The sequence below is a fragment of the Mustela nigripes genome, chromosome 9 (assembly GCF_022355385.1).
Source record: "Mustela nigripes isolate SB6536 chromosome 9, MUSNIG.SB6536, whole genome shotgun sequence".
NCBI classification, from domain to species: Eukaryota; Metazoa; Chordata; class Mammalia; order Carnivora; family Mustelidae; genus Mustela; species Mustela nigripes.
The window spans coordinates 48,244,907-48,271,088 of NC_081565.1; the positions used below are offsets into that span (position 1 = coordinate 48,244,907).

General features: G+C 37.4%; 1 protein-coding gene across 2 annotated transcripts in view; it reads left to right on the forward strand.

The window, feature by feature from the left end:
- MLLT3 (MLLT3 super elongation complex subunit) overlaps window positions 1–26,182 on the forward strand; it is a 277,576-nt gene that overhangs the window by 178,458 nt on the left and 72,936 nt on the right. The window lies entirely within an intron of this gene.

The following is a 26,182-nucleotide window of genomic DNA, read 5'->3' on the forward strand; positions in this document are numbered from 1 at the left end:
ATATGGAACCTAGTTAACCAGTCAGCAAGTAATTCTTTATTTATTGAAACAACCTCTTTTTTTCCCCTGTAGATTTTTATTATGCTTTGTTTAAATCATAGTTTTTGTTACTTAGGTGAAAATAAGACTTTGACATAATAATGGTGTTCTACTGGAAAGAACATGTTTTGAGCCCGAAGAGGGAATCTGACTTTTTACGTGTTTTTAAAATAAATATTGCTAACTTAAGAAAAATGTAGAATTTCTAGAAAAGCAGAAGGAAGAAAATACATCATTTTAGTCCCTCTAGTAATTGTCGCCATTATATTTCTCAGGCAGATGAGATCTCACAGGATGTTTGTATTTGCACTTAATGTATCACACATGAATTTTGTGTTTTAAACTGTGTGATACTATTATTGTTCAAAAATGTCCTCACACCTCAGAGGATTGCTGTGAAGATTTCAGTTGTTTGTTAAGAAGTTACCAGTGAGGTGTTCTGTGTTTTTGTTTTCTCTTTATGTCTCTGATGGCTCTCATGGAAATATGGTCTAGTGTTTTTTTGTGATTGGATGGACCATATTAGATCTGTTATTTGAAAAATTTTGTATTTAAATAATTATAGGTGTGGATTTTGGAATGTGTCCTTATAAATGTCATTCTTGCCTTCCCTCTCTTAACAGGTAGACTGGAGGCCGGTGGTGATGTGAAATGGTTAAATACAAAAGTGTCATTAGTGGAAAGACTGAGTAATACTAGGGTGCCCTAGCCATAAAACAACCTGGTCCATTCAACTATTGCCAAAGTAAAAATGGAATATAATGAAAATCTAGTTAATTTTACAAACTTTAGTCTTTTTTTTTAAAGGTTTTATTTATTTATTTGACAGATCACAAGCAGGCAAAGAGAGGCAGGCAGAGAGAGAGAGGGAAGCAGGCTCCCTGTCAAGCAGAGAGCCCGATGCGGGACTAGATCCCAGGACCCAGAGATCATGACCTGAGCCGAAGGCAGAGGCTTAACCCACTGAGCCACCCAGGTGCCCCTACAAACTTCAGTCTTAACAATAACTCTCAGTGATTCAGGAGATAGATTTGGGTGGATCATTTAGACAAGTCTACCCATATGTTGGTGTGTATAGTGCCATTGGGTGAATTAGAAATAAACATCCCCACCTCTGCATGCCCCATGGAGCCTTAGCCTGGAGAACATGGCATAGCTAGCATCGCATACCGGCATTTCACCTTGGCCTCATCCCATTGGCCAAGCATCTTTGTGCAGGGGACCATTTGAACCACCACTTACAGGAACGGCACTATTTATAGGTCCAGACAGAGATGGTTTTTGATGTTAAAACTATCTTGTCTGAGATAGTCTGGACAAGAGCATCTGGGGAAATAATAAAACTTCATCTAAATTTCATTAATCAGCATATTCCAGTATTAACTAATAATATGCTATATGTTAACCAGATTGAATTTAACTAAAAAATCAAAAAGAAATTCCAGTTTTTAATAGCCATGTTCTTTCAGAGGTTTAGCCTAGCCTCCTGTTCTGATATTTCTGCTTCGTGTTTTTTAGCTTATGACATTACTGTGCCACATCCATAGATATCTACACGGGTCTGGTTTAAGCAGAGGAAGCGAGAGGACTTTTCATAAGACCATTGTGCTAAATCAGGGGTTTCAAATGTCAGTGACTATAGGACCAGGCGATGACCCTTTGAAAGAATGTACCTACAAAAACTGGAAGACTATCTGAATAGTTTAATACAGGTCTTGCTATTAGGAATTTCATACAATGGGTAGTGATATTATTATTATTATTATTTTTAAAGATTTTATTTATTTATTTGACAGAGAGAGAGAGATCATAAGTAGGCAGAGACAGAGGCAAAGAGAGCGGAAGGGAAGCAGGCTCCCTGCCTAGCAGAGAGCCCTATGTAGGGCTCAATCCCAGGACCCTGGGATCATGCCCTGAGCCAAAGGCCGAGGTTTTAACCCACTGAGCCACCCAGGTGCCCCAGTGATATATTATTTTTTAAAGTTAAAAAATTAAATAAAGTGGGATTTTCCTTTCAGGTAATTTTGACCTTTGAATGCTTTGGTAAAGAGAGCATCAGTGAACTCCAGATTGGGGAAACTCTAGATCTTAATAACAGTCACCGTCAGCAAGCATGCCTTCCATTCTGTTCCAGTTTTAAGATGGACTTTATCTGCTTTGACTCTACATAGGTCCCAGGGCTAAGGCCAGAAACTTTTTCTTATTGCATCTCATTTCCCTTCTGTCCCTTCTGTATTTTTTCTTTTTAGATTTCTGTTCCTCCTTGTGATAAAGAAGGGACTGACTTCTTTTGTCTATCATTCCCTTCTCCCAGGGTCAGGTTTCTGGAGCTTCTCTCTCTCTCTCTATCTCTCTGAATCCACACTATCCCCTGGGATCATCTTATCTGAATCCTGTTCTTTTTAGTTCTTCTCCTGAAGGGATTTTTGCGGTTTGTATATGTACTCATGATTTTGACTTCAGTTCTTTTTTTCTTTTTAATTAAAAAAGCATGTTGTAGTTACATCTTTTCTGGTTTGCTTTTCTGAAATTAAAATGCCCCGAGGTAAATGATATATGTGTGTCTACACTGCAGAGCAACACAAGGTGTGAATGTCTCACAGGCACAAAAATAAACGCTATACTTGGTTAATCAGCCTTGAGAGTAATAATAAAAGCTGTATGAATTATTGAAGGATGCAGTAGTTTTCTCACTGCTTGATTTTCTGTATACCTATTCTGATCTCTTTTGGTGAAGAGAACATAGCCCAGCAGTTAAAAGGGCAGAGTCTGTTATGAAACAGACCCCCCCCCCTTTTTTTTAAAAGACTGGCACTGGCTCTGTAACATTGGCCAAATTAGTGATCTCTCTTGGCCTGTTTCCTCGTTTGTAAATTACATTCACAAATGTGGAAAACATGTATGTGTGTTTTATTGCTGAAGGCATTCTTTGATGTGATAGGTCAAGCTCCCCGTTTTGCAGATGGGTAAACTAAGGCATCGAATACTGAGATGATTGATCAGGGGAGAATTGAATCAGGGTTTTTGGTTCACTGTTCCTCTAGCTTCTTTCTACAGTAATACAGAGTAATGCTAGTTTTCTTTCGAAAATGCAATTAAAAGAGGCAAGAAATTAAAACAGATCCCCAGAGCTGCCGCTTCTAGTTACCGTAGGGTCACTCAAGCAGTTTTGTGTGAGTCTCCTTCCTGAAGACAGTCTGGAGTGGAGCAGCTCACTTGTGGATAGCAGCTGACTTTAATCTTTTGTGTCTTTCTTCATAAAGTTCTCTGTATTTCTCTTGCTTCTGAAATCCAATTTGCGTGGAGAAAATGATAATTAGGAGTCTGCTCCCCCACCACCCAAACTTTCTGAAGCCAGCATCAATGTATCTGTGGGGGTTGGTTACATTTTTGATTTCCATAAATTAGAGGCAAGCTTAACTTTCTGGAGTCTCCCCCCCCCCACCCCCAGCTAAAGAGCAAGAATATGCATGATTTTAGAAGTGGTGTTCCTTAGCATTAAATAGCTTATGAAAAAGACTATGATAAAGTTAGCTGATAACTTTGTAATCTACCAGGTTTTGAAAGCAGAGATGCAAATAAGTCATGGGGTAGTGGTGATTCTTTGAGTGTCTCAATCCGAAAAGATTTTCTCTTTGAGACTGGAAAGTTAGATGGTAATATGCTTAATTGGAATCATCTTAATGTGACTGGCTTGCCACTTCTTTGGGGAAGCTGTTTTGACTTCTTGGTATTCTCACCATCGGTCTGTCTCTCTCTCTCACACACACACACACACATTACAGAATCAAGACACATGACCTAGAAATTGGTTCAGAGAATTCTGATTTAGGGTAGATAGGACAGGTTCAGGAAATCAAGATAATTTTCAAGTCCTGGAAGACTTGTGGTAGGAGACTTTTGTCCTTTTGCATCTTACTTCACAGACTGAAATTCGGTGAACGAGACGGACTTTTCTTCCTTCTGAAAATCGGATTTGAAATGACTTTTCCTGAGTCCTGCCCTATGCTTTTTGCTTTTAACCTGTATTGCTCCTACCTCCTGCCAGGTAGTACTAAGTGATCATTTTATCTATCTATTTATTTATTTATTTTTGAAGATTTTATTTATTTATTTGACAGAGAGAGAGAGCAGAAGCAGGAGGAGCAGTAGGAGGAAGGAGAAGCAGACTTCCCACTGAGCAAGCAGCCTGACAGGGGCTGGATCCCGGGACCTCGGGATCACAACCTGAGCCGAAGGCAGACACTGAACCAACTGAATTCTAAGTGTTGAGATAAATAAAAATTCCCTTCCAGGAAGCGGATTCTTATAATTTTGCCTTTGTTGCTTTGTGCTTACCTTATCCGGAGAAGAAATATTAGTACTTTTAAAATGTTCAAGTACCTACCGTGGGCCAAGTTCAATGCTCATGCTGGATGTGCAGTACGTGAACACTGGATGTTTTGTTTGTTTGTTTGTTTGTTTTTTGCTTCTTCCTACCAAACTCTAACCCCTGGCCGGTTTTCAGGGGATAAGATCGTTTCATCAACTCAGAATAACCCTGCTCAGTTTCTGACAGAAAGAAAAGGAAAGGAGGAAAGAAGGAAAGGTTGGAGGGAAGTGGAGGGTAGGTGGGAGAGAGAAAAGAAAAGGAAAGAAAAAAGTTGCTAGCCGCTGGACCAGGGTGCTGGTGTGCTTGTAGGAGAAAAAATTATAGTACTTTAAGGTATCTACTTTTTTTTTAAGTTTGTTTTTTTTTTTTAAGATTTTATTCATTTATTTGACAGAGAGAGAGATCACAAGTAGGCAGAGAGGCAGGCAGAGAGAGGGGGAAGCAGGCTCCCTGCTGAGCAGAGAGCCCGATGTGGGGCTCCATCCCAGGACCCTGGGATCATGACCTGAGCTGAAAGCAGAGGCTTTAACCCATCGAACCACCCAGGCACGCAAGGCATCTACTTCTTTTAGTAGGGTGCCAGCGACTTCATTATTGGACCCTATCCCCATAGGGCTTCTGAAGACCTAGGATGGCAAAAACTCGGTATTTTCTCTTTTGGAAAGCCGGTCTTTTGTGTAGATGGTTAGATGGTCCAGTCGAATGTATATAAAACTGTCTTGTTTCCACAACAAATTCTACCAAGTGGAGCAGATTTTCCCAGAGAAGCCAGAGATAGGTCGTTGCCAAATACATCTCTGAATATTTGTTACAAGGTTGTAATCTTTTTCTTCAACAGAAACAACTGGTTTTAGTTGAGAGGAGATGCGAGGACTTCAGACCATATGTGTTTTTGTTTGTTTTCTTTGCTTTTGTATGTGGTATTAAACTACAACCTCATTGGGAATTTTTGAAAGCAGACCATGTCTTCCCTTAGGAAAGCCTTGATTTAGCTGACAAATCTAACTTGTGTGTAAGGAATCCTTGATTCCTTTTGGGATGGCATCTAAATTCTTCTTAGAAGAACAGGGTACATACTAGGTCTTCTCAATGTGATACGGGCCATTAGAGAGAGAGCAAAGTGTAGTGGGTTGACCAGACTAGGGAATGCTTCCTGGATACCTTCTTTTTAATGCCCTTCCCTTAGTCTTCTGTGCTTGGGCCATTCCAAATATTATTACTTAGTTTTTATTTTGAAATAATCACAAACCTATAGAAAAGTTGCAAATACAGTACAAAAAGCTTTTCTTTCCTGAGCCAACTGAGAGGAAGTTGCCAGCATGGGATGCTCTGATATCTTTAAATACTTGAGTGTTTGTTTCCTGCAAACGAGGACATTCTCTTCTACATCTGTAATACAAGTATTGAAGTCAGGAGTTAGTAGGGATACAGTACCAACCTCTGCTCCTCAGACCCCATTCCAGTTTTTCAGGTTGTGCTACTGATGTCGTTTATTTTCACAGCAGTAAGATCCAGTCTAGAATCAGTGTGTCATCCGGTTGTCATGTCTCTTTTGTCTCCTTTGAACTGAGAATAATTCCTTGACTATCATACACTTGAAAGGTTTTGAAGATTTGGGGCCAATTACTTAGTAGATGGCCCCCTGTTTAGATTTGTATGCTAGTTCTCATGGCCAGATTTGGGTTATGCATTCCTGGCAGGAATATTCCAGAAGTGAAGCGGGACTCTTCGCCCAGCCCCTGCTCACACGATCATGAGTTTCATTGGACTCCTTACTGCTGTGATACTACTCTGATGATGTGCTTCAGATGGTGTCTACCAGGCCCCTCCACTGTAAATTACTCCCCCCCCTTTCTTTTGTAATTAATGAGTATTTTACTGGGAGGTATTTTGAGAAAATGTAAATATCTCATTCCTCCTCAAGCCTAAGTTCATTCTTATATTTATTGTATCATCATGGACTCATGGATATGTATCTTTTCCACTGAGTTATAATCTGTTACTATCATTATTTATTTTCATGCTTAAATTATCTTGATTTGGTCCATGGAAGCCCCTTCAGTCTGGTTTCTGTATCTTTTTGACATGCTCTGATCAGTGTTTTCACACTTCCTGACTTTCTGCTGCAAGGTGGTCTAGGCTTATTTTCTATTTTGCTTGTCTCAACCCTAGATCCAGCCATCTCTTCAAGGAGCAGCCCCTTTTTAGTGGCTCTGAGACCCTGCATGGTTGCCTCTCCTGATATTACCACCCTCCCTCCCCTGCTGTTGCTTACTTTGCTTGGCCCTACCTAACAGCTTTTGGACTGAAATATTCAGGAAGAGGAAGGGCACATTTTGTTTTGATTTAATCACATTAGCTCTGTGTGGTTGGGGGTAGGGGAACTATAATACACCGTTGATCTGTCATCCCTGAGGTACTAATACATAATATAGTAAATGGTCAGTTAGGGTATAAATTCATTCAAAGACAAATCCCTTACTGTGCATGTATTAGGACTCCGTCATTCCAGGCGCTGGGTGGACACAACAGTGAACCAAATTTAAAAACAAGCAAAAAACCCATCCATTTGCAGAAGCCCTGTGAATAGAAATAGTTCTTTGTGGAGGATGGAAATAATTTTCTAAGGCAACCATTTCCCCAACTGTGTTCATTTACAGTAGTTTGTATTCAATAAATAAAAGGTTTTGACTTTGCACTTTTTTAACTGTAGTTCTTAGAGTGCACAGACTCAATGTGTCACAGATTTTTTTTTTAAAGCCTTGGTAATTTATTTTCTTGTATTACTCTAGCTCTTCTTTTCCCCATGAAGAGTGCTGCTGCCTTGCATATGGCTAACTGCTTTTAAGGGCAAAATGGAAATTCTAGCAACACACAAATGTTACACTAGTTAACTCCACCCCATAATCTATTAGTTTCTTTACCTTTGACTAAGGATACTTTCAGAGAAAAAAAAGTGATTTCTCTCATTATACTTCTGGTACTAAGTAATAGAATGGAGAAATCATAAGAATAGATCATAAGCTGCTTTCTGTTAACAGAGTTAATCATCTCTTATTTCATTTAACTCCTGAGGGGAGAGTTATCCTACATAGCCTATAATCAAACTCTTTCTCTTTTGTATTGTAAAATTATTCAAGCATATATTTCACTGCCTGTGCTTTGCCAAGAATCTGCCTACCTACCTTTGCCAAGTACCTACCTCACAGGACTCTTAAAGGATTAAACGAGACAATGTTTATGGTTTGTTGGTAACACCTAATAAATATCTGTAGAATTGAAATGTGAAATTCTCTTGCTAGCCTGTGACGTTGTGATATCAGGAGTTTTAAGTTTTTCTTAACATAAAAATGTTACTACTTTATGATGGATACATCTGATAATTGTGTATGTTTCATATGTAAATTACAAAACAAACACTATAAACCTATCATTCAACTTAAGAATGAGGATTCCAACATAACTAGTAGGGTTCAAACTACCCATATATACCTTTCTAGTCCATCCTTTGCCTCTCCCAGGATTTTCCTGAACTTTTTAAATGTGGTTTTTACCATGAATGTGTCTGTCCATTTGTTCAGCTTTGCTTATTTTTGGTCTTTAGGAAAATGGAAGGTAATTTTCTGTGACTTGCTTTATTTACTCAGTACTGTGTAAGATTTGTTCTTGTTTAGTTATTGATTTCACTGCTCTATAATGGTCCATATAGCATGATTTGTGTATCTGTTCCCTTGTTACTTAGCTATCTAGACTCCTCCCACCCTTTTTAAAAAGATTTTATTTATTTGAGAGAGAGAGAGTGAGCATGAAAGGGGAGAGGAGCAGAAGGAGAAGCCGGCTCCCTGATGAGCAGAGGGTCTGATGTGGGACTCGATCCTGGGACTCCAGGATCATGACCTGAGCCGAAGCTAGTTGCTTAACCAACTGAGCCACCCAGGTGCCCTAGACTCCCCCCTTTTTATTTTGTTTTTGTTTTCTACTGCTGTGAACAATAGTTATGAGCCTCCTTGGGCACATTGCCAGTACACATGTAGAGGAGTTTCTCTAGGCTAGTGGAATTTCAAACTTTATGACTGTGATCCATAGTAAGAAATACATTCTTAAAAAACAAACAAAAGAATATGTTCTCCATAATGAAAAGACCCACATATATAAATATATGTAGACCAATAAGACAAAAGCTTTGTAAATTATTTTTATTATTATTATTTTAAAGATTTTATTTATTTATTTGAGAGGGAGAGATCACAAGTAGGCAGAGAGGCAGGCAAAGAGAAAGAGGAGGAAGCAGGCTCCCTGCTGAGCAGAGAGCCCGATGTGGGGCTCGATCCCAGGAGCCTAGGATCATGACCTGAGCCGAACTCAGAGGCTTAACCCACTGAGCCACCCACGTGCCCCTATTATTATTATTTTTTTAACTTTTCTACAAAGGACTCAATCTATTTTGTATTATACCAGTTGACTTATAGATAGTGATGCAATCCATCACATTGCTTTCCAGTCTCACTAATAGGTTCTGTTTGAGTAATAGTGCTCTGAGTCAGCGGCTTTCAAACTGCTGGGCACATGAGACTCAAGTGGACAGTTAGTAAACCTGAGGACTTATGTGTCCCGTGATACAGATTCTTAATCAGTAGGCACCTAAGTGGCAGTGGGTTAATTGTCCAATTCTTGGTTTTGGCTCAGGTCTTATTCTTGGGGTCTTGGGGTTGAACCCTGCTTAGGGCTCTGTGCTCAGGGCGCAGGACTCCTTGCGATTCTCTCTCTCCCTTTCCCTCTGCCCTCCACCCCACACTCACTTGCGTGCACATGTGCTGTCTCTCAAAAATAATTTTTTTTAAAAGATTTTATTTTTGAGAGACCGCATGCATGCATGTGAAAGAGAGCAGGAGCTGGGGCCAAGGGAGAGGGGGAAGCAGGCTCCCTGCTGAGCAGAGAGCCTACTGTGGGGCTCCTTCCCAGGACCCTCTGATCATGACCTGAGCTGAAGGCAGATGTTTAACCCACTGAGCCACTCAGGTGCCCCTAAATAAATAATTCTTAAACAAATAATAATAAAAAAAGAATCTGAATTTCTAAAAACCATCCAAGTAATAATGATGTTGCTGCTCTTCTGGCCCACTTAGAGAAATACTGCTTTATGGTGGAATTGCCGAGTCATAAGGCATTTAAATATTTCACTTTTAAATATTTTATATAGTATTTGTAACAATTTTGGGTCCTGTGTCAGCAATATGTAAAGAAATCCCATTGCTCTCTTTTGTAGACAGTTTGTTCATCTATGCCCATTTTGTAGGCACAAAATTATATCTTACCATTGTCTTATCTTGTATTTCAGTGGTTAATATGTGACTAAGCGTATATTTCAGTGGCCAATCATGTTTCTCTCTCTGTGAAATGCGTTCACGTCTTCTGCTTATTTTTCTGTTTATTTGTTGGGGGTCTTTTATATTCTGGAGATATTGGTCCATTGGTATCTTTTTCTGGTTCACTCATTTAGCAGCGTTTTTACGTTGTTTATGATATTTTTTGATAAACAGAAATTCTTAATTTCAATGTGGTCAGATTTTTTATGGTTAGTTCTTTTATGTCCTGCTTCTTATGTTCTTCTCTACCCCAAGGTCATATAGATAATCTCCTGTATTTTTTTCTAACATGTTTGAGAAGTTTTGCCTAACATTTAAATATTTTCAAACATCTGGAACTGATTTTATACTGGTATGAGGTAAGAGTCTAATTTAAGTTTTTTCTTCTGTAGAAAAGCAGTCCCAGTACATTTTATTGAGTTGTCTATACTTTACCCAAGAATCTACAGTGACTACCTTGTCCAATGTCAGATTTTCATATATTTGTGAAACTGTTGGGGGATGTGGTTCATTTCTATTCCATTGGTCAGTTTGTTGATCTGTGTAGTAATACTATGATGTTGTAATTGCTATAGTTTTAAAATGAGGTTTTCTATAAAATGTGACAAGTTCCATTACATCATTCTTTTTTCTTCATATAAATTTTAGAATCAGTTTAAGTTCGTTGGAAAACTACTAGGATTTGGATTGAAATTACATTGAATATGCAGATAATGCATGTTCTTATCCATGAAGATAGTCTATCAGTTTACTTAGGCTTTCTTTAAAGTTGTTAAAATGGTTAGGACATTTTTGATAAAGGTCTAAGTAGTTTTTGTTTATTCCTAGGTTCTTTCATTTTTTTTTAATTGCTATTGTAAGCAGCAGATTATTTTCTGTGTGTTGCTGTTGTGTAAATATACATACTGGAATTAAAAATTAATTAAAAATAGGCAGTTTATGTTTGCAGATTGATGATCCTGTCTTACTAAACTTATCCTGGTAAATTCTTTTTTGGCTTATCATTTTTTTTTTTAAGATTTTATTTATTTATTTGACAGAGAGAGATCACAAGTAGGCAGAGAGGCAGGAAAGAGAGAGGAGGAAGCCGGCTCCCTGCTGAGCAGAGAGCCTGATGTGGGGCTCAATCCCAGGACCCTGGGATCATGACCTGAGCCGAACGCAGCGGCTTAACCCACTGAGCCACCCAGGCGCCCCAGCTTATCATTTCTTTTAGAGAGAGAGCATGTGTGCTTTTACATAGGAGGGGTGGGGCAGAGGGAGAAAATCTTCAAGCAGATTCCCTGCTGAGTGTGGAGCCCATCATGGGGCTCCATCTCATGACCTCTGAGATCATGACCTGAACTAAAACCAAGAGTTAGTTGCATAACTGACTGAGCTACACAGAGCCCCTAATTCTGGTGTTTGTCCTTTAGTTTTCTACGGGGACAGTCATAATATGTAAATAATGACATATGTTTTTCTTATTTTGTATTTTTCTATCCTTTTCCCCCCTGCCTTTTGTGGTCTTCTGTTAGTAGGACTACCATTAAGTATAAATGTTTTTTATTTTAAAGGAAATATTTCTAGTAATTCACCATTTAGAATATTGTTTGCATGGAATTTTAGTAGCTACTTTTTGTCACGGTAAGAAGTTATCTTCAGGCCTGTTTTGTTATGAGTTTTGTTTTCTTTCTTTTTAAAAGAAGTCATACATGGATTTTTTTCTATCATACAACTTTTTAGCAGCTCTTGAGATGAACAGATGGTTTTGTTCATTAATCTGTTAATATGGTGGTTGACGAGCATTTTTATCATGCTGAACTATTTGGGATAAATTCTTGGGATATTCTTGGAATTCTTGACAAAACCAGTTCGGTTTTGCTCTCTTAGGGTCCACTCCCAAATGGGTTAATTGTAGTGATATTTTCTTTAAAAATTTTGCATCCATATTCTTGATTTATGTTTTGTTACTCTTCTTGGCAAGTTTTGTAACTTTGAGAATAGTCACCACATGAAATGAGAAATGTTTTCTGTTTTCCATCTTTTGGAAGAGTTTTTGTGGGATTGAAATGATGGTTTTCTAGAATTTGTAAACCCTTATGGGCCCGATATTTTCTTTGTGGAAAGATTTTTAAACTACTTGAGTTTAATAAAGGTTTATCATTTTTACTTGTTCTCTCTTCAGTAGCTGATACCTTGTCTTTTTATTGCTTTTGTAATCTTTTTTGTCTTTAGTATTTCTTCATTATTTAGTACAATGTGTCTAGGAGTAAATTCCTTTTCATTTATGTATATGTCTTTTTTTTTATATTGTACTTACTCTTTCTATGAATTCATGATTTCTATGGTTTTGGAAAATTCTCAGCCATTATGTCACCTGCATTCCATATTTTTTTTCTGATTCCCTAATTAGATACTTATTATTTTTATTCTGTTTTCCATGTCTCTTAATAGCTTTTATAGTTTCCATTTTCTGGTATTTTTGTGTGCTTTCTGGCAGATTCTTCATTTCTATCTTCCAGTTCACTAATTGTTTTTGGCTGTGTTTATGAGACTCACGCGCTGCCCACTGCGCTAAAAAGGCATCTTGGCTGTGTTTAATTTGCTGTTTAATCCATTGAGATATTAATTCCAACAGTGATATTCCCCCCTCCCTAATTTTTTAAGTTCTTGTTTCTTTTCAGTGTCTTGGTCATTCTTATTCATTTCTTACTGCTTGATCACTTTTTAGATTCCCACTTTTTTCTTTTTCACACTTATATATTCTGCATCTTATGATTCCAGTATATGAGATCCTTAGGGCCTTTCTGCAGACTCAGATCATGGTGGCTTGTTTCTTTGTGTTCAGGAATGTTTTTAAATTGTGAGTTTATATTTGATTTAACTGAACTTTGGGAATCCTGAAGTCTGAATTCAGGGTACTTTTCTTTAGTAACAGATATGTGAAGGCTTCTCCTCAATTTCTTTTCTTTCTTCCTTCCTTCCTTTCTTCTTTCTTCTTAGAGATTTTATTTATTTATTTGACACAGAGAGAGAGCACAAACAGGGGGAGCAGGAGAAGGAGAGGGAGAAGCAGACTCCCCACCGAGCAGGGAGCCTGATGCAGGACTCAATCCCAGGACCCTGGGATCATGACCCAAGCCAAAGGCAGAGTCACCTGAATCTTCTGAGCCACCCAGGTGCCCCCTTCTCCTTAATTTCTGAAAGACTCTGAGGTTCAGGTTCCAAATCAGCTGTAGACTCCAGGTTTGGTCTTTGGAGACCTGTGAAAACACAGAGCTGTGTGCCCTTTAGGCAACCTCATCTCTAATAAAAGTGTGGCTCACCGTTCACATTCACCTCTTCACCTCTTTTTCTTTTTCACCTTTTTCTTTTTCTCTTTCATATACTTTTCATTCTTAGAGTTTTTCTTTTCTTTTTAAATTTTATTTATTTGACAGACAGAGATCAGAAGTAGACAGAGAGGCAGGCAGAGAGAGAGGGGAAAGTAGGCTCCCCACCAAGTAGAGAGCCCAATGTCAGGATCCTGAGATCATGATGTGGGTGGAAGGCAGAGGCCCAACCCACTGAGCCACCCAGGCACCCCAGAGTTTTTCTTTTTTAAAAATAAGCCCAGCAAGGAGGAATTTTATAATTATCCAAAATCTAATTGTCTTATAGTAAGAGTTCCCAAAGAGTCTACCATATTGCCCAAGTTAGGTTTTTTCCCCCAGAAACCATTGTATATCTAGTTTTAACAAAGGTCTTGCCATATGCTGGAGGCTCAGTTGAGTGAGAGAGAGAGTGAAGAAGAAGATCAGAGGGAGAAACAGACTTCCTGTGGAGCTGGGAGCCCAAAGCGTGACTCGATCTCAGGATCCCGGGACTCCGGGATCATGTCCTGAGCTGAAGGCAGTCGCTTAACTGACTGAGCCACCCAGGTGCCCAAAATGTATTTTTTTTTTAAAGATTTTATTTATTTATTTGTCAGGGAGAGAGAGAGAGAGAGAGAGAGAGAGAGAGAGAGAGAGAGAGTGTGCACATGCACAAGCAGGGGGAGCAGTAGGCAGAGGGTTAAGCAGGCCTCCCACTGAGCAAAGAGTCCTGTGGGACTTGATCCTGGGACCTTGGGATCATGACCTGAGCTGTAATGAATAACTACTGAGACAAGAGAGCATAACTGTGATTATATTTCCCTATTATTTAATTGTGTCTTCTTTGGGATTTTTTATTTTTGCAATGATTTGTTGAATTTCTGTGTGCCAGGAACTCCCAGCTAATCCATCCCCGTATATGTTGAAGATTGACTATTCTCTATGAGTAACAATTGCTTATCAAGCCTCTTTGTCAGCAATTTAGCTAGTACTAAGAGAGAAGACTACAGTGATCTGGTCAATATGTTTTAAAGCTTGTTGAAGAAAAAGGAAATTGTACAACGCTAGATTTATATAAACCTAGAAAGAGAAGTGCTATAATTATTACTTCAAGTTTCTAGTTTCAAACCACATAAGTAAACAGAAGTTTACTTGAAACTGCAAAGTCTTCTAAATATAACTAACTGTTAACGGTATTTAAGTATAATTTCAAATTTAAGCCATAGCAAGTCAGGGAATGGTCTATGAATAGGAACATTTTAAACGAGATTGGATTCTGAAACAAAAGTACTTTATAGTATATACTACATAGCTGAAAGCCATCATTTGAGAAAGGAGGGCATTTTAAAATTTTGTCTCCTTGGAATATTATTTTGTAGAATACTGAATATTTTTGCCATTGATACTTTACAGTTACATTTATATTTACATGCAAATATAGTACTTTGATAAATTTTTTAAAAAATTTTATTTATTTATTTGACGGAGAGAGATCGAGAGGCAGGCAGAGAGAAAGGAAGGCAGAGAGAGAAGAAGGGAAGCAGGCTCCCTGCTAAGCAGAGAGCCCGATGCAGTGCTCGATCCCAGGACCCTGGGATCATGACCTGAGCCGAAGGCAGAGGCTTAACCTACTGAGCCACCCAGGCGCCCCTCGATATATTTTTAATATTGAAGAAAATATTCATTGGGTTTACTTTTAGTGCTTTTGAACAAAGGGCTCGGGAAATGAAAATTTATATACTACCTTTTCTCTTCATTTTAGAACTGAAAGAATGTTCATTTGTTCCATTTCTCAATTGTAAATATGATTTACAGATTATTTTCGTCATCTTTAAATTCTGTAAGTCTAATGAATAAAACTCGGAATGGAATCTAAGTATCCTAAGCTAAATCTGTAGATTAGCGCTTGATTGCAGTTTGCTCAAAAACAAAAACAAAAAGACTTTCAGACTACATCAGTAGGTAAATAGAACAAATTGTAAAACACAGGAAGATAGTGGTCATTTACTTCAATAGTTTCTCTTTTTTCTAATGCAAAATTTATTTCACAAAGTCTCTGAAGTGCAAATGGGTACATGAAAGAAGAGAGAATGTAAAAGTTCATGAAAACATTTATTTTATATCAAAATAATTCGTGTGCGTGGTTTGAAAGAATTAAATAGCAAAGGATGGTATTTAGCAAAACCCAGAAGTCCTGTATTGTATTTTTTCCTGATCTTTCCACTTCCTGGAAGGAAACAATTTAACTGTGTCTTCTCTTTCTCTCTTTTCTTTTCCTTTCTCATTTTTCCTTTCCTTTTTCTTTTTCTTTTTTTTTTTTTTTAAAGCTTTATAGTTATTGCCCAGAATTTCCAACTATATGCTTTTGCTTCTTTCTATAAGAGACTCTAACCCATTTGCTCCATCTCCTTTTCCTCCTAGTATGTGACACCATTTTAAATTCTTGTCTTGGATATAACTTGGAGATATACACATTTTTAAGGCCTTTATTTTAAGTAACCTCTGTACTCAGTGTGAGTCTCAAACTCACAACCCCAGGATCAAAAGCTGCATGTTCCTCTGACTGAGCCAGCTGGGTGTCCCTAATTTTCAAGATATTGAGCCTAGAACCTCACTTTTTGTTCCCCCAACTCTGGATGGTGCCTCTTGCTTCTCAACTGTGGAAGCTCAGAGTATCCTAAGTCCCTTTCTTTCCCTTCTCTGTTCCTGTTTCTGCCTTCTGCGTTTGTCATGCAGACATTTATTTCTTCATTGTCGCACTTGATAACATTGTGTCACGTAACATAGTTTAAGTTTTCTTGGTTATCTGTAGTAGTAATAATAGTAGTAATGAAAGCACTTACAGAGTTTCTGCTATGTGCCAAGCACATTAATTATAAGAAGTAAATTATTTATGTAAGTTTCATACAAATAGACATACACACAGAACTTTACATATTTTAAATTTATTTAATCATCAATCATCAAGTTGACCTTGATGGTTTAGGTGATATGGTCTCCATTTTACTGACAAATTTAAGTCTCTTAGAAAGTGTTCAAGCTGATTAGATTAATTTCTATAAGTTGAAAATCAGTAAACACGGTGCACAGTTACGAGTAGTTAAAATGTTTCTTGACAGCTAAGCTAGGCACTGTTACTGTATTTCCTTGCACATTCATTTGTTTTGGGCCTTTAAAATTGCCTCCATGTTTTTGTGCTAAATTTCTCAAATTCCCTCTTCTTTTTAAATACCTTTTATGGAGGCCCTTGTGGGATCCTTTAGTTTTCATATTCAGTGACTTCCCTACCCTACTCACTATGGGGGTGATCCTTTATTTGAGCACTCTGCATTTCTGCCACTTCAAATTATGTAGTGTGGCAGGCTTTTACATTGATTCGAAAACGTTGAATTGTGAGAGGAGATGGATCTTACACTTTCGTAATACTCTTTGTAACAATTGGAGGTATACACAAGCCCTCTGAATTTAGCCATTTTAATGTCTGTTAAGTTTAAAACAGTTATTTGGTAATGAAAGACTCAAAGTTTAAGCCGTATGAAACATGTATAGAAGAGCCTCTGATTTCAGAAGAAGTGATTTGCCACCTTCCAAAAACTAATATGTTGTACCCCTGTAATGGAACTTTATGTGGTTCTGTCTAGATGGCAGGCATGTTCAGTGTGGTTGTTTTAAAGTCTTCGAGACCCTCTTCCTTTCCACCTATCCTTTTTTCATTTCCAGCTCAGGTTATGTTGGCAGGTTGGTTTCAAAACCAGTTAACCTCTGAAACATTGGTAGGAGTCTACTGGTTGAGAGTATGGGCCCTGGAGCCCGGCTACCTGGGCTTGAATCTCAGTTCTACCACTAACTATAGATTGGTCTTTGGGCATGTCATTTTCTGTGCCTCAGACTCTTCCCTGGTTAAACGGAACTAATAAAAGCTACTGCACAAGACTGTTGAGTTAGTCATTACAAAGCGGCTTGCTACATCAGAGTCTGAACTCGTAAACATTTAGTAAACCATTTCCACTGCCTCCATGATCACCATCGCCCCAGGGCAGTAGTCCTCTAAGTGGCCTTTTTTCACTCTGTACCCATCTGGAGCCTCTCTACCACATTGCTACCAGCTGATCTTACTAAAATGAATAGTTGTTCATACACACTTTCTCCTTAATGCCCTCAAGTGTGTCTCTTCTGCTTTTCTTATGAGGACCAATCTGTCTTAAAGAATTGGCAGAACTCAGCCTGGTATAGCTGAGGGGAAATCCATTACTTTTCTAGATTCTGTCCTTGAATGCTCAGTATCATCTTTTGATTGTCTTTCATGTTATTTGTTGGTTTACGCTTACCTAAGAGGGCGATTGCTGTATCTTTTGTCATTTGTGCAAAAGCCAGCCTTTGCTATATTTCTGTAGGTGGAGTTATATCTTTATTAGTGGACTAGTATACAGATCTAGGCAAATGGAGGAATTTGAGGATGTGATTCTTCATTTTTCTCAATCTGTCTCTTGCTCCTCCCTGGTTAGGTCTAGAAGAGGCTTTATTTTTTCTTCCCTGAGCTGTGCAGGTATACTGTAGAGTTCCTTCTAACTTCTGGTTATCACCTCCCAAAATGATGCAACATTATAAAACATAAAATAAAAACAAGTAAAACCTTCCAGAGCATTGTTTCCTGGTAACGGCACACTTTTCTTTTTCTTCCTTATATGTATGTATAAATATTTGATGTGCTTTTTATGTACAGGCCATTTAGATTGTTAGTGAATGAAAGACCCCTGTTGCTCTTCTCAAGTACTATTTCTTTTCCACTTGCATAATGTTCTTTTAGTTCCCTACCCGCTGACTGATAAATGTTATATTTTGGGCCTTGTCACTTCCAGTTTTAGCCTTCGTGTTCCTAATTTTGGTTAATTTTTTTTTCCTCATTAGTTTTACCAGTTGTTGTTGAGATGTTTTCTGTTGTACAGTCTTAATATTTTTTCATAGAAGATTTATAAAGTCAAATGATGCTAAAAAGCCCATAAAAATTATCAGCAGTCCACTTTGCTCTACCATTCTCCTAATCTTACCTCCCCCCACCCCAACTCTGTGGCTGTTTTTTGGGGGTATTTATCTGTGCATTTTGAAATATTTGTAAGTGACTATTCCCTCAATTTTATTTCTTTTATAGTAGATCATGATTTTAAATTCAAGAAATTTCACCTTTTCTAGTTGATTTTATTTTATTTATTTATTTATTTATTTATTTATTTTTTTAAAGATTTTATTTATTTATTTGACAGAGAGAAATCACAAGTAGATGGAGAGGCAGGCAGAGAGAGAGAGGGAAGCAGGCTCCCTGCTGAGCAGAGAGCCCGATGCGGGACTCGATCCCAGGACCCTGAGATCATGACCTGAGCCGAAGGCAGCGGCTTAACCCACTGAGCCACCCAGGCGCCCCTCTAGTTGATTTTAAAAAGAAATTGTAGATCTTCTTTAAGTCAGAATTAACTTGGTAAATTTCTCCTTAAAATTTGAACCTTAAATATACATTTAAGGTCATTATTTTAAAGCATGAATGTTCATGAAATTTGTTTCTTTTACTTTCTTCATTATATTTGGTATTATAATTGCATATTTATGGATCTTTTTCTAGTTTTTCAGAGTGAGTACTAAGTGTATTCTTAAGCTTGGTTCCCCTGACCCTTTCACCTTGCCCCTTCTTTTCCTTTTTAAAATAAATACAATAAAAAGTGTACATTTTCTTTTCAGCATATGCTTTGCTGTGGTGCTAGATTTTTTTTTTTAACATGAAATGAGCTTTTCATTATTTTCTTTTGACTGATTTGTCTTGATTTTTCTAATTTTATTAGAGTATGACCAATCAATTTCAAGCATTTTAAAAAGATTATTATTTTTTTTTTTAAGATTTTATTTATTTATTTGACAGAGAGAGATCACAAGTAGGCAGAGAGGCAAGCAGAGAGAGAGGGGGGGAAGCAGGCTTCCTGCAGAGCAGAGAGCCCGAGGACCCTGGGATCATGACCCAAGCCGAAGGTAGAGGCTTAACCCACTGAGCCACCCAGGTGCCCCAAAAAGATTATTTTAAAGTTCATTTTATGATACCTTTACAATTGTTTTTTTTTTTTCATTGTTTTATGGGCACATACAAAATTGTAAACTCTGTACAAGAGATGGAGAGTTTTATATATAATTATTAAACCAAATTTCAGGATTGTTTCCGCCATGTTCACTATGTCTACCTCATTTCCTTAAATCTGTCCATTTCTGACAAAGATATAGTGATTTTTTGTTTCAGTGAAATGTTTTTCACGTTTTTCTTAAGTATTCAATACCTTTTGGTTTGTATGGTATAGCTTTTAAACTGTTTATGCTCTTTGGTCCTCTTAATCTTGAATTCTACGTTGTGTGATATGAATGTAGCACTCATGCTTGCTTTCTTTTGGGGCCAATTAGCAGATAGTTCTTGGGCCATTCCTTCATCTTGAAACTGTTCTCAGTTGTTTGATGTTGTATTTCTTACGAACAGTCTGTATATGCCCTTTGTCTTTTTAACCCAGGCTAACAATCTGTCTTTCAGTGGGAAAATCCAACTTCCTTTTTTATTCTGTGAGTAACATTTGATTTTTATTACTTTTTGCCTTGTTCATTATTTATATTTGTGACTTTTCCATTTTTCTGGATTTCACTTTCATTTTCATGTTGATGTTCATTTCTGAGTTTCCTCCTGTTTATGTGGCAGTTCTGTACTTTTCCATTTCATTATTGGCCACTTTCCCTTTCATTGGCCCATAATCCAATTTTTTTTCTACTTTGCCATGTAAAAATGATACCAACATTTTCCCTCACGTTAACACTCCAACCTTCTCTAACATACCTGAATTTCTACAGAGATAATTTAATTTTTTAGATCCAGATTTTGGTTAGCTGTGTGTGTGTGTGTGTGTGTGTGTGTGTATGTGTATGTGTAACTCACATTCAGCACTTCTATTACATATTCCAGATTGTTGATTATCTACTTGGATTTAGTTCTATATAGAAAGTAAGGTACATTGCACTCCTATTTCCTCTCCTCTCCATCTTCCCACACATGAAAGGTCTCATTTCTAATTCAGTTACTGTTTGCTAAAATCCCTTCTCAAATCCTTTCTTAGATGGGGCAGTGGGTGATGTGCTCTTTGAATCCTTAAATTTTGGCAAACACTTCTTTCACATTGACTGTATGTGTAGGATGTTTGGGTGGTTCTGCTTTTTCTCTCAGCGCTCTCAGTTTTACTGTTCTTCTCATTTGCACTGTTACAAAGTCCCATGTAATTTCATTCTTTTTTAGTTTTAAGTAATTATTCTTTCTGGTAATTTGTAAAGTTTTCTTTTTATCATTAAAGTTGAGGAATTTTAGCGTGATGTTCTGGAGTGTGTCTCTTTCACTAGTCCTGCCTGGATCTTTGAAGAGCCCTGTGAGGTTGCAACTTAGTCTTTCCTTTTTTTCCATATTACTTTACTGCCTCATTCCCATCTTTTCCTTTTCCTCCTTCTAGAGATTCTTCTGGAACTTTTCCTATGGGTGGTACATCAGTTAGAGTTCCTCAGTCTGTTCTTCAGATTCCTTCTCTTTTCCATTAATGATTTTCATCTTTTTGTATCTTTACTTTATGCCTGAGATTTCTTCCAGTTGATCTGAATACCATCATCTAAAGTCTGTCTTGTCCTTTAATTTATCTACTGAATTATTCAGCTTGAGGGTTTTAGTTTTACATTTTATTTCACATAATATTTTAAATCCATAGAAACTGTTTTTTACTCTATGTGCCTATTCTGAACTAATGATGCTATTTTTAACCTCACTGTTTCGTCTGTGCTCTTCAGAAAATCTGGTAGGTCTGCTCTCTCCTACTCTCACCAGCCCTTAGATATGTTATTTATATGTGCGTTGGAGTTCAGGTTGAGTTGTTAGGAGACCTTAGGTTTTTGTAATCCTAAAAGTGATGAACAGTACAGGCATCTCAGCCTCTACTGTAGAAGCAGGCATGTTGTGTTTCATGTGTACACACCTAGGAGACCCTCTACTTTCCTAACAGTCTCTCTGCATTTCCAGCCTCAGGAGAAGAACACTCTTTTCCTTTTTCCCTCCAGTTGAGCACCTCCTGAATACCTTCGGAACAGGGAGGCTGACCATACTTATCTGTGTGCCCAGCTCTTCTGAGTCTTACTTAGAGTCCAGAGTAAAGCAAGCCCCGTATCAGTCCTCTTTCAAGATGCCTGTAATCCCATGGCCACAATTCTTCAGGCCCCATTCACAATCTGCTGGTTCCCAGGGCTGACTGGTTCAAGAAGGTCAGTGGGTTGGATTTGGGATTAAAGATGGGGGAGGTAAGTCAAATTGAAGGTCCCCCTTTTTCCCAGAATTCTGAATTTTTATACTTTATTTTTAGCTTCAAATGGTCTTTCACCCCTCCAAGCCATTTGTCATGTGTTCAGTGGTGTAGCAGGAGAGATTTTTAGTTTGAAAGCCTGTCTTTGACTCCTTTACCCAGTCTTTCGTATGCATAACCTCTTGGACTATATTACAGTATCTACAGTTTCTTTTCAGATGTACTGTGGACAAATAAACGTTTAGAGGAGAGTTTATTACTTTTGGATAAATAAAACTCTTCTGGGAGAGTTTATTTGTCCATATTCAAATTTCACTGAACAAGATAAGAATGATCTGAAAATCTTGCACCACGCAGAAGCTAGTTGAAGTAGGACAGAGACCAAAAATAACAGCATAAGTAAAGAGAAGAGACAGGAGCTGGAGAGCTGGAGAAAGAATCAGCTTTGCATTATCAGTGGTATTAGGAAGAAGACCTGGTGATAACACAGTAATCGAAAGCCACATATAACCAGAAACCTTATTTTGTCCACTAGTTAAGACCTTTTTGCAAGCTATCTACTAGAGTTGCTGACAAGTAGTATTAGGAGCGATTATACATTAAAAGGACCCATTCTGTTCCAGAAAATTAAAACAAGGAAGCTTTCAGTAGCATCTGAGAGAAAAGAAAATACTGTATCCTATATTGACAGGTAGTAAAGTTAGTGAAAATATGTATATGTATGTTTAAACACTCATTTGCCATAAATTTTTGAAATTTGAATTATTCACACTTGCACTCCCTAATATTGGTATTCAGTTTGTCCTAATGAGCCTCAGGAAAAGAGAATTTGAATTACACAACACGCACGCGTAAACTTCACATTGAATGGTACTTAGTCTGTTCTGCTTAGTGGCACTTCATTTTGCCGTTAAATTTTTTTTTTTAAAGATTTTATTTACTTACTTGACAGAGAGAGAGATCACAAGTAGGCAGAGAGGCAGGCAGAGAGAGAGAGAGAGAGACAGGGAAGCAGGCTCTGCTGAGCAGAGAGCCGGATGCGGCCTCGATCCCCAGACCCTGAGATCAGGACCTAAGCCAAAGGCAGAGGCCTAACCACTGAGCCACCCAGGCACTCTTGACATTAATAGTTTAATAAAAATTTTAAAAAGCCAGTGACCTGATCTTCAATATATATGGGATAGCTAGGCTGAGAATTAGTAAAAGCTTTTACTCTGAGTTTAATTCCTGACTTTGCATCTAAGTCTCTGTTGTATGGTCATTGCATGTATGACTATGGAGTCAGGGGACAGTATATCTGAACTTTGCCAGTTACCACAAGGCCAAGGACAATGAAAATGTTGTCCAGTATACTAGGGACCATTCTTCCACCTTTTCGTTATTCCTGGAATTTTTATTTATCTGGGGTGTTGTTACGGAATATGGTTTTCTTTTTACTTCTCAGTTGTCTTAAGTTAAAGAAAACTTCTTGGTAAAGGGGCATGTGCTAGAATAGCTGGGTGCCTTGCTTTTATGAAGATTTTTTGGGTTGGTGAAAAGCTGACAGTGGGCATTAAATACCTAGACCAACGTGGGAGTTAAAAGTTATAAAATTTCTGGAGTTTTATACTTAACATCATATGTATGTAATTAAGACAAGAATTTAAACTTTCTTTCTTTTTTTTTTTTTTTTAAAGATTTTATCTATTTATTTGACAGAGAGAGAGATCACAAGTAGGCAGAGAGGCAGGCAGGGAAAGAGGAGGAAACAGGTCCCTGCTGAGCAGAGAGGCCAATGCAGGGCTCGATTCCAGGACCCTGGGATCATGACCTGAGCCCAAGGCAGAGGCTTAACCCACTGAGCCATCCAGGTGTCCCAAGAATTTAAACTTTCTGTCACAAAAAAGTCTGTGTCATATACCACTACGGACTTTGCATTAAGAATTCTTCTTTGTCCTATGAAAGGGTTTTAAAAGTCATGGAAGGACCTCTGTAGAGGTTTTTTTTTGTTTCTTTTGGTGTTTTTTGGTACTGAAATTTACTATTTTTTAATGCTTAATATTTGAAAACATGTTGGTAGGTGAAAAATCTGTATTTTTAAGAGTCACGTTAAAAAATTATGTATAATACTCCTTGAAGGTTGATTATTAAGCAGCAATGCTTGGGTGTTCAAGAGTCGTAATTAAACTACTGATTGCAAATTATCAAAATTCAGTGAGTCAACAAACCAATTAAAAAAAACTGGCGGATATTAGATTTCAAATGTTCTTCCTTAATTTAGTTTGTCCATTACACTTTATTTTAATTATTCATAGTATTGCTTAACATGCCAGGAAATGTCTTGTAATGGAATTTATAAAATAATGTAGTTTCAGTAATATGAATACTATCTTTAGCATTCTGCTTTTAAATCTCAATTGAGATGTTTTGTAAGGAATTATCTAGTTTGGTGCATAAAAGCATGTCATTGCATAGTAAATTTCTCCATTTTAGAAGTTTGAAACCAAATGCTCACTTGAGAAAAATAAATGGAATAATTGGTATTTGTCATTTTGTTGTTATTGTTGAGCAAATGAGAAAAAAAATTGTGAGAAGAAAAAATACATAGTCCCACTACTAACATAGAACAATAATTTTTCATTGAGTAGTACCTTTTTTTTCAAGTTTTTATTTAAATGCCAGTTAGTTAACATACAATGTGATGTTAGTTTCTTGTGTAGAATTGAGTGATTCCTCACTTGCATACAAGTGGTGCTCATCACAAGTGTACTCCTTAATCCCCATCACCTATTTCACCCATTCCCCTCCCTCCCAAACATCTGTTTATTCTCTGTAGTTAAGAGTCTTATTTCTTGGGTTTTCCTCCTCCCCCACCCCAATATTCATTTGTTTCTTAAATTCCATTTATAGGAGTGCCTGGATGGCTCTTTGGTTAAGCATCTGTCTCTTGATCTCAGCTTAGGTCTTGATCTCAGAGTCATGAGTTCAAGCCCCATATTGGGCTACTTAAAAAAAAATTTTTCCACACGTGGGTGAAATCATACAGTATCTGTCTTTCTCTGGCTGACTTATTTCAGTTAGCATAAAACCCTAGTCCCATTCACATTCTCTTTTTATGGCTGAATAATATTCCAGTGTGTGTATCTGTGTGTATGTGCACGTGTGTGTTTATTATACCACAGCTTCTTTATCCATTTATCAGTTGATGGACATTGGGGCTTTTTCCATAATTTGACGCTTATCAGTAATGCTGCTATAAACATAAAGGGGCATGTATCCCTTCAAATTAGTATTATTTTTAAAAGATTTTGCTTATTTATTTGACAGAGATCACAAGAAGACAGAGAGGCAGGCAGAGGGAGAGGAGGAAGCAGGTTCCCTCCTGAGCAGAGAGCCCAATGTGGGGCTCAATCCCAGGGCCTGAGATCATGACCTGAACCGAAGGCAGAGGCTAAACCCACTGAGTGACGCAGGTGTCCCCAAATTAGTATTTTTGCATACTTTGGATATATACCCAATGATACAATTGCTGGATTGTAGAGTAGTTTTATTTTTGACTTCTTGAGGAACCCCCATATTGTTTTCCACAGTGATTGCATCAGTTTGCATTTCCACCAACAGAGCAAGAGTGTTCCTTTTATTCCATATCCTTGCCAACACTTGTCATTTCTTGCGTTTCTGATTGTAGCCATTCTAAGAAGTATGAGGTGATACCTCATTGTAGTTTTGGTTTGTATTTCTTTGATGATGAGTGATATTGAGCATCCTTTCATGTGTCTGTGGGCCATCTGTATGTCTGTCTATTCATATCTTCTGCCCATTTTTTAACTGGATTGTTTTTTGGGTGTTGAGTTTTAGAAGTTCTTTATATATTTTGTATACTAATCCTTTATCAGATATGTCATTTGCAAATGTCTTCTCCTATTCTGTAGGTTGCCTTTTAGTTTTGTTGATTTTTTTCCTTCATATAGGGTATTATTTTCTGATGTTTATTGATATATATGCTTTTTTTTTGCATAAATTTTAAAAATGTTGTTCATTTTAGGGAAAAGCATAACTCCTGCCCAGTATCTTTTCTATATCATGCCAGATATTGAAAGGATACAAGATTGGGTTTACTGATTTTAAGTGGGTGAGTTAGAGGTACAGCATAATAAGGAAATCATGGAGATGTAAATTCTGATTGAAAATTTGAACATTTATTCATCCTTGGTCCCATTAGGAAGTCAAAGTAAGCAAGAAAGAGCTTTTCTTTTATAGTATTGATGTGAGTTTTTGCACGTCAAGGATCTACTTCTGTTTCTTACTCTTACTATTAATGGTAGAGGCTCACAAATACATTAAATATGGATTTAAATTTTGTTCCTAAATAGAAAGGTTCTATGTAGGTTATATATTCTGGGGTACTTATATGAGTGAATTTTAGAACATTTAAAACATTTAGAATGGAATAGGCAGTGATGAACTCTTTCCTTATTATTACACAACAATAATTACTAAGGACTTTGCAGTCCATTTAATAACTATCAGATCAAATCTTTCTTCTGTTAATTTTCTTTTCTTTGCTTGTAGATGGGAGACATATTTCTTAACTGTTGAAATTTGGATGGCAAAAAATAATTGCCTTTTATCTCAAATTGAGAATTATTTTCTTTCTTGAGTCTTGTGACTCTTTATAGTAAGAAGCCATTTAAAATTTAATATTGTCTGTGACCCTTGGCTCTTTTTCTGCCTCCTTCT